General features: G+C 47.4%; 1 pseudogene; it reads left to right on the top strand.

Annotated features, from left to right (window-relative positions):
- Window positions 1-814: 814 nt before the first annotated feature.
- Window positions 815-8016, top strand: LOC136458402 (uncharacterized; annotated as a pseudogene).
- Window positions 8017-9412: the final 1396 nt, after the last annotated feature.

Below are 9412 nucleotides of genomic sequence, written 5' to 3'. Positions count from 1 at the left end.
GGAGTTCAACGACAGACGACAGTCGACAGCAAGTGCTGTGATCGCAGCTGCCACTGCTGGGGAATAAACACTATCTTATGGCCTCCATCCGGTCCATTTGCTGCGCGGACACGCCTGTCTGTCACTGTACCATAGTACATGAGATTGAGAGGCCTGCGCGACATTTGGCATCTAGATTCTAGACCGCCGGTGGAAACAAGATATATAGAGTCAGAGCCATGTTACTATGATACTTAATAAAAGAGCGGTGATCAACTTAAATAATCGTCAAATTGCCATGTCAAACAAAACCTGTACATGGTTTTGTGGCCCACTGTATTGTGTGCATCGCGCATGCATGATGACACACTCATATATCTGCAGGACTCCACAACTCCAACAAATCTTTTGTCCTGTCTCCACAAACACCAAAACTTTTCCAAAAGCAAACAATATTTCGTAGAAATTTTCCACGTCATGCAACCACCACCCACCTCCTCCACGCCGAGTAGCAGCACTGTACATAAATCGCACACACCCAAGTTTTGAACCCAAGCAATCCATTGCAGAGAGACGCGGACCATCCATCATCCCATCTGTAATTCTGTATCTACAGTGCAGACCACCAAAAGAAAAAAAAAAGAACAAGGGATCAAGAGACACTGACCTCTGCTTTTCGTGTGGAGCTCTGCTCTCTGATGCTTTTCTCCTCCGCGCCCTGTTCACATCCATGCAACAACGAATCAAATCTTAATCGCAATTGTCTGTTTTTTTTTTATCTGTCTCGCACCAATTCTTCTCCATCTTCTCTTCTTTGACCATTGCACGAGTTGACATATATACCTACCCCATGGGGCCGCCGCCCTCGCCTCAACCTCAACCCGGCACGCGCACGGGCTCGGTTTCTTTGCCCACTGGGCCTGCCCACGGGGAATCATCGGAGAGCACTCGCCCAACTCATGGCGGATTGACGGGATGGAGGGAGGCGAGGGTGGAGCAGGACCTGCTGGCCTGAGATTCCTTCTCCAGTTCGATCCGGCAAACCCCGGCCTCGACCGCACGCTGCTCGGCTTCTCGCTCTCCGCGCTCTTCAGCCGCCTTCTTGGATGGAGCAAGGACGGCCAGAGGAGAGGAGGAGGAGGATCCATGGCGATCGCGGCGGATGGTGGGGACGACTCCGTAAACGCCGCCGTGTCCGCCGCCGCGCTTGCCGCTGCCGTTTCCCTCTGCCTTGCGGCGATGTATGCGTCTGATCAGCGGCCTCGCCGCCGCCGGCTGCCGGCGGCCGCTCTGCCTCCTCCGACTTCAGGTGCGCGATTCGAGCAATCCGTTTTGCGCTTTGTCCGCGTTTTAGATTTGACGCTGGCTTTGATTATGTTCCCTGTGGATTTTTCTTGCAGCTCCGCGGCCTCGTGCTCTTCGTGCTCCTCATGATGGGCTCAGGATTCTGTCGTCAAACCCAGACGTGAGTTCTCGATCCCATCAGATTGGTGATGCCGACTTCACAAAGAAACTTTTGGACTAGCTAGAGCCATGACTGATATGATCTTCAAATTCCAGGATGAATCTCCGGACAACGTGATTCACGGCGCGTCGATCGGCGCCGGAGACGACGACGAGCCGGATATTGTCGCGCGAGTGGAGATGGAGGCTATGCCGGCCCCAGTAGTCGCCGTAGCAAATGCGGACGACGAAACCGAGACAGAGCCGGACCATCCGGAGGACGAAGAAGAAGAACGGCGGGAGCTGTGGCTGTCGCTGCTGGAGCGGGAGCAGAGGCTGGAGCTCCGTCTGCAGGAGGTCGAGGGCCTCCGGTCGCAGGAGGCCGAGGCCACCGTGCGGGAGCTCGAGAGCCGCGTCGCGACCGCCGACACGGAGACGCGGCTCTTGCAGCTCAAGGTCTCCACGCTGCAGGAGGACAACGGGAGGCTCAGGGCGCAGGTGGAGGAGCTCGACGCCGCCCGCGCCGAGCTGGCGCGCGCCAGGGAGAAGCTGCGCGCGGTCAAGGCGCGGGTGCAGGGCGAGCAGGAGGAGGCGGCGGCGCTCCGGGCGAGGGTGGCGGAGCTCGAGAGCAGCGGCGAGGAGAGGGCCGCCGCGCTGGCGGCGGAGGTCGCGGAGCTGCGGAAGGCGAACGCCGCGCTGGAGGAGGACAACATGGAGCTCGCCCTCCGGCTGCAGGACGCGTCCGCCTCGGTTAATCTGGTTCCTGAGGTAATTGCTGTCTTAGTTAATTCCTGTCTTCAGTATAATCTAGTTACATATTACCTTGTGTTTGTGTGGTTATCAAATGTTATTTTTGGTAAATTTTTTTGTATTGGGTGCTATTTTAGCTTTATCGTAACGTGGTAAACCGTTGAAGATGGTACCTTGCACGTTGGTTTACACCTTTTGAAAAATGATTACAAAATCAGCAAAATATAATAAGGAGTAATGAAAAGTAGTTCGGTCCACGAGGTTCATATGGATGGTTGGAAATTCCTATTCTGTGCAGTCAGCAATAATTGCGACTAGGCATGTTTTATGTGATTTGCAAGTGTGCTTTTGCAAGTGCAATGCCTTTTGTCATTCCCTTGTGTTGGGAATAAATAAAAGTCCAAAAAAGCAGAGGCTGGAATTTGTGCTGAGTTTTATTGAATTACGTAATTCCTATTTTACTTCTTATTAATTATAAGTATAGTATTATTATTGAATCATTAGGTTGAGTAGCTCATCATATCACGTTATTAAAGAGCTGAAGATGGTAACCTTACACGTCGTTTCTCAGCCTTTTATGAATACGAATATGAAATGATAAAAATCTAGCGCTAATTGGATCGAAATTTTCCTTTGTCTCGATGACGGCACGTAGTTTTCTTGCTAGAACATGGGGTAATCAAATCAAACTAATATTCTTCCATTCAGGAATAGTGCCAATGAGATTTGCAACTATGTTGGCGAAATGCCGTTTGCCATTCCCTCTTGTTGGGAATAAAGGTCGCCAAAAAGCATAGACTAGAATTTGTGCCAAATTTGCTATGTCACTGTCACAGCTTTATTTGACTTGTTCGCTTGCTCGTAAACGATCGTAAATTTCCAGCTAAGAATAGTGTTTTTCTCTCACATCAAACCAGCCAGCAGTAAATAATCCACAATACGATACGGTCTCCCGAACGGGCTATAGATTAGCTCATGCCGGGTTTGTTATTCCAAAGCCAAAGTCATGCTTAGATCCTTCTAAAGATGAGTTTTTTTTTTGGCGACCGTACCTGAGTTATTGGATGTTCTGTTGACACGATGAGTTAAATGGTTCATTCATGCTGCGGTGTCACGATGGTACAGGACAGCAACGTCTGATCACCTTCATTAAAAAAAAAGCGTTTGATCACCGTCTGTTCTTTGAAGTATTTTTTTAATGCATGGATAATGTATGAACTTAGTCATCTTCACCATTTTTTCAAAAAAATCTATTAACCAATCTACCTTATTTCTGCCTCATCATATATCCCTAATTTTTTTACAATTTGATTTTTTTTAAGAAAATTTCCGTTTAGTCCCCTAGGAGACTTAAAGGCCCGTTCGCTTCGCTGAAAACACAAACCGAAATATTGTTTTGGCTAATTTGTTGCTAGAGACTGAAAAAACAAGTTGAAAAATATGGCAGAGCCTAAACTCATCTTTGGATCTTAACGATCAGCGCTATGACTCGTGAGGTAACACGTCTACGCTTTAAATCTTGGCTTGATCGTGCACAATAGAACATCGTTGATATGACCGGTACCTCAGCGCCCTAGTACAACGCCGGCCTCGGAACCGTCATATGATGAGCTACGACGGAGATGATGAGACGCGCAAGCGGTAGCAAGCCAACCGGAGCCGCGTCGTCAGCAAGCGCAGCAGGGCAGGGCCAGACTGCCCAGACAGACCGACGACACTGTGGCCGGTGGTGTGCTGCTGCCTCTGTCTGATCACCTCTACAGTACACTAGCTGCTGCACACGTCTCCTTTCTTTTCACCCATCCATCCATCCTCTCACAGCTCTCCGCTACTAGTCCTACGGCTGCTAGCCTGCCTTAGGGGTGTCCCCTTCTAAATTTTAGTGACGGTCCTATTAAATATTTAGACACGCATATAGAATATTAAATATAGATTAATTATAAAATTAATTACATAGTTTACAACTAATTTATGAGATGAATCTTTAAGCCTAATTAGTACATAATTTGACAATGTTTTGCTACAGTAAACATGTGTTGATGTCAGATTAATTAGGCTTAAAAATTTCGTCTCGTGGAATATTAACGGATTATATAATTTATTTTTTTATTAGTATCTGAACACCCCATCTAACATCCATCCGGCATACTTCCTAAATTTTAATAGCCGGATCCAAACACTCCTTTATTACATGAATGAATGAGCTAGTACTGATGTTAGTAGCGTTTTTTAATTAGAGGGTGTTTGGATTCGGTGACTAAAATTTAGAATGTGTCATGTGAGGGTGTTGCATGGGGTGTTCGGATACTAATAAAAAAACAAATTACAGAATCAGTCACGAGACGGATTTATTAAGCCTAATTAATCCGTCATTAGCATATGTTACTGTAGCACTACATTGTCAAATCATGAACTAATTTGGTTGAAAAGATTCGTCTCGTAAATTAGTCGCAAGCTGTGCAATTAATTTCATAGTTAGTCTATATTTAATACTCTATGCATATGTCCAAACATTCAATAGGACAATGACTAAAGTTTAGAGGAGAAACCAAACACTCCCTTAACAACGATGGTTAGGTTAGTCTCCTCACCTGTTTTATCCTCTTTCTTGGGCTAAAAAAAGATCGACAACACATCGGCACAGCAGTGATACGAATCGAGAACTGAGCATAGCTCGGGTGGCAAGGCCCGGTGGCTTGGACTTTGCCGGCCAGGGATCGAGCCCTAGTGGCTTTGATTTTCTGGTGTCTCGTCGGGTTCGCCTTTAAATAACTCTATTGTCTTTTGCGCGTGGAACCACAAAGGGAAAGCGACGTACCTCGTCGTCTACGGATCCATGGACCCGGTGATCTCACAAAGAATGCGATCTTAGAATCTAGGTATAGTTGTAGGATCTGTTTGTGTACTTGTTGTGTGAGTGAGTGTGGTGTGTGTGACGTTGGTGTATGTCTGATCACGAATAGATACTACAGTTGTACCTAGATGAGAGGTGGAAAAAAAAGCAGTGATACAAATCAAATCAGTCTTTGATTTTTTTTTCAAGCGAAGCGGTATTTTTCTCTAACAATAAATCAATTGAACCAGTGTTTTGCTTTTTTTTTTCCAACGAAGCGAACATAGCCTAGATCAGCTACTGCCTGCCAAGGGTCTCTAGCTAGCTTCTCTCCCTGCCATGCCTGTGATGTGGCCCTACGTGACGCATGCAACTCGATCAAAGCCGGAGCCGGGAAACGGGGGCCAGGGCAGGGCAGGGCAGCCAGCCCCAGACAGCTACAGCTGCATCTGCCTTCCGTCTGCGGCCGTGGAAAGGAAAACGAATCTTTGCCCGGGCATCCGGCCTCTGTAGGGGTAGGCTAGCTGAAAAGCTGAATCACCGTAAAAACCCAGGAGCCCTCCGTGTCATAGGGAGGAGAGGAGAGCGGTGTGTGGTGCCGCTTGTACGGCTCCGATCTCGACGTCAAGATCTGTGGCGTCGATCTTGAAAGTCATGTATTCTGGCGCGTCGATCTTGAAAGTCATGTATTCTGGCACCAAGGTATTGACCAATGTCAACATCATCTAGGATGTTCTGTTGTACACGGCTAGACACCTCGGAGTCAAGATCTGTGGCGTCGAGACGTGTTATCTCGGCGTCATGAGTCCTGGCGCTGACCCACAGGGTCTAAAGATGAGTTTACGTCTCCTGGGCCAAACGTAAATTTTCTTTTAAAAAAAAGTCAAATTATAAAAAATTGGGTAATATATCACTGTTTCTTGTACTACTAGTATACTGAACATGATAGGGTCATAAGCTTCATCCACCTTATTGAATAGTCGTTTCAGACCTTTGAAAACCCTCAAAAGCCAAAGGAAGGGAATAGTTCTTCCACATCTCTTTTTATATCTTCACATCTCCTTCAGCAACAATTACCCACACATTCCCTTCATGCGAATTTTGAAATTACGCATACAATTTTTTTGACCTGATCGTATGTAGCCACAACCACAACAGATTTCGGGCTTTCAGCTAGCACTCCAAGTCCAAAGTAGGACAAGTGTTTTAAAAGAAGAAAGATGCCTGTGTTTTTTCTGTGAAATTAAACTAATTCTTATGAAATTCCTGTGTGACTTATATAAAATTCCTGCGTTCTAAACAGCCCAAAAGCAACTTACCGTAGTAGCAGAGGTAGTTGCTAACTCGATACGAGTTCAAAATCAGAATCTCTCTGTTTCTTATAGTTGGAAATACCGTGAGCATGACTATGCTTTCCAGAAATGGTGTCTGTCAAAAGCTTTTCAGTAATTTTAAGCTTTGATCCATTGGTAGTACCGTAGTAGCAGTAACAATTCTGAGCTTTTTCACCATGCTTTGTGAGGCAAGTACAAGAGATGCCACTGATCGATTATAGTTACAAACTTTTGGTACAGAACCTTTTTGGTACAAGAGGCAAGCAGACGTGCAATATATATACTGAATTGACCTTTTTGGCAAGCAGATGCAGGAGGGCATGGTTGAGGAGAGGACGTATCTGAGAGAGAGCAACGAGAGGCTGACGAGGCAGATCGAGCAGCTGCGCAACGACCACTGCGCGCACGTCGAGGAGCTCGTCTACCTCAAGTGGGTCAACACCTGCCTCCGCCATGAGCTCCTCCGTGACCATGATGGTGCCCACCCCACAGCCGAGCAACAGGGCCACAGCGCTGACAACCGCCGCGTCGGCTCCAGAGACGACCTGTCATCGGCCCTGGAGCTGAGCAGGAGCATGAGCTTCCGGTCCAGCGAGAGGGCCAAGCAGCTCATGCTGAGGTACGGTCACCCCGGCCTCGACGGCTTCGACCCCGCCCACTTCTCCCCACTGCACGAGTCCGTCGACGGCGACAGCTACGAGCGATCGCCAGCGAGCAACTGCGAGCCTCAGCGGAGCCCTTGTGCTAGGTCCGGGACGGGGACGGCGATGGCCGCCTCGCCCGCTGCTGCTGCTGCACCGGGGAAGAAAGCCGGGCCGCGCAAGCTCAAGCTTCTCGGTAACATCAAGAAGCTGCTGCCAGGCGGCAAGAGAAGCCACTCATCAAGCCACGTGCACGGGCACGGGCATGACCACGGCGGCCGCGATGGCAGGAAGGCGCCGGCTCCGAGGGACGAGTACCTCGAGAAGGCCATGCAGTGGCTGTCGACCCACGACGTGCTCGACGGCGACCACTCGTACGAGAGCACGCCACTGTCGTCGTGCGAGAGGACGCCGCTGAGCAGCGTGACGACAAACACAACAGTGGACTCACGCGCCCGCCACGGCGGTGGTGGTGGCGGAGACAGCGAGCGTGGGGAGACGGCGCGGCCGGAGGCGGAGCCGATCTTGGCAAGGTCGAAGAGCGACGCCGGCGGAGCATACGGGCGGGAGGGGAGCAGGTACCACGCGCTCAGACCTGACCACCCGGCCAGCAAGGCGGACGAGCCCGACGGGTTCCGTGCGCCGGAGAAGCGGGAGGCGATCGGATGAGCTGAGGAGTCCGGCAGTGGCGTAGTACTTGATGCCCAATTACAGCTAACGGATTAACAGGAAGGACTGTTATGCAGTATGCACAAGGCTTTTATTTTTTTGTGAATATTTGTACTCGTGTTGCAGTTTGTACTCATGTATGGTTAGGGGCAGATCTAGGCATCTAGCGTAGGACGGATGGGGCTTGAGCCCTCTCCCCTACTGCCTCTAAAACGAATGAAGCCCTCCTTGAAACCCCTCTATAATTTTTAAGGAAGAAGGAAGAAGAATAATGGGGAGAAAGGGAGGGAAGGAGGAAGAGTCATGATCTGCTTCCGCACCTATGTATGGTTGAATGATGATATCAAAGTTTTCTGGATAAGCTTTTATCCCATTTTCCATGTCTTTTCGTTTGATTCCCTTTGTTCTATCATCAAACTTCTGACAAACCCTGGAAATCTAAGAGTTCAGTAGTTCACGAGGCGATGGCAAAAGCAACGACACCCCTCGAAGTAGAGAATGGCGGCTTGGTTACTGATGATGGGATGGCGCAACAAAGACGATTTCTAATCTTTTGATAAGAGTGCCAACATGGAAAGAACCTTAAACCTACTAGCAATCGAAGAACAATTAAGGACACAATGAACAAGAAAACAATTGACGGATCAAGGCAACATGGGGCCTGCTTAGTTTCACTCCAAAATACCAAATTTTTTAAGATTTCCCGTCACATCGAATCTTTGGACGCATGCATGAAGCATTAAATATAAATAAAAAATAAAACTAATTACACAGTTTAGACGAAATCCACGAGACGAATCTTTTAAGCCTAATTAGACTATGATTGGACACTATTTATCAAATAACAACGAAAATGCTACAGTAGCATTTCGCCAAAAATTTTGACATCCAAACGGTGCCATGGCCAAAATCTAACACATGAGATGGGGTCCTAAATTGAGTAGTGCTAAGGAGGAGTCCGGCAATGGCGTAGTACTTGATGCCCAATTTCAGTTAACGGATTAACAGGAAGCGGACTGTTATGCAGTATGCACAAGGCTGTTTTTTTGTGAATATTTGTACTCATGTTCCAGTTTGTACTCATGTGTCATGTATCTATACACCTAAAAAATAATTACTGTTATCGTCTGCGCTGGCCGGGTGGTCAAAATATCTTGTCAGAATCCAAGTCCAAAACGATGTTCAACGTCAAAAAAGCAAAACGCCAACGCTCAAGTCCTAAACGACGTACACACGCTACTTGCAATGGGCCGGATGGAGTTTGGGCCGTAAGTTTGCATATTATATAATTTTATATCTTCTTATCCATAAAAAAAATTGCATTATTCTGAACAACAATAAAAAAGATAGGCTCCTGAAATTCAATGACTCAACATTTTTCTAAGTGCTTCTCTGTTATGTTGAAATTTCTTACTCTCGTTGCAACACACATATATAGATCTAGGATTATTATCATCTCGCTGTAGGGGGGTGTTTGGTTCTCATGGACTAAGGCCCTGTTCGGCTTACCCTATATCCGGTTTGTTCGACTTCTTTTTTTAGTCGGAACAGTCTTTTTCTCTCACAAAAACAGTGTTTTCAGCCAGTTTCAACCAAAATTCAGCAAGCCGAACGCGGCCTAAAGCATTTTGGACTAAAATCTGCACTTTAGTTGGACTAAACAGCCAAACACTTGGACTAAAAGTGGATTAAAATTCTTTAGGCCTTTAGTCCACAAAAATAGACTAAAAGGTGTTGGGGACACCCATGCCTCTCATTTATTG

This window comes from Miscanthus floridulus, chromosome 6, assembly GCF_019320115.1.
Source record: "Miscanthus floridulus cultivar M001 chromosome 6, ASM1932011v1, whole genome shotgun sequence".
In the NCBI taxonomy this organism is placed as follows: Eukaryota; Viridiplantae; Streptophyta; class Magnoliopsida; order Poales; family Poaceae; genus Miscanthus; species Miscanthus floridulus.
This window is presented reverse-complemented; position numbering and strand designations above follow the sequence as displayed.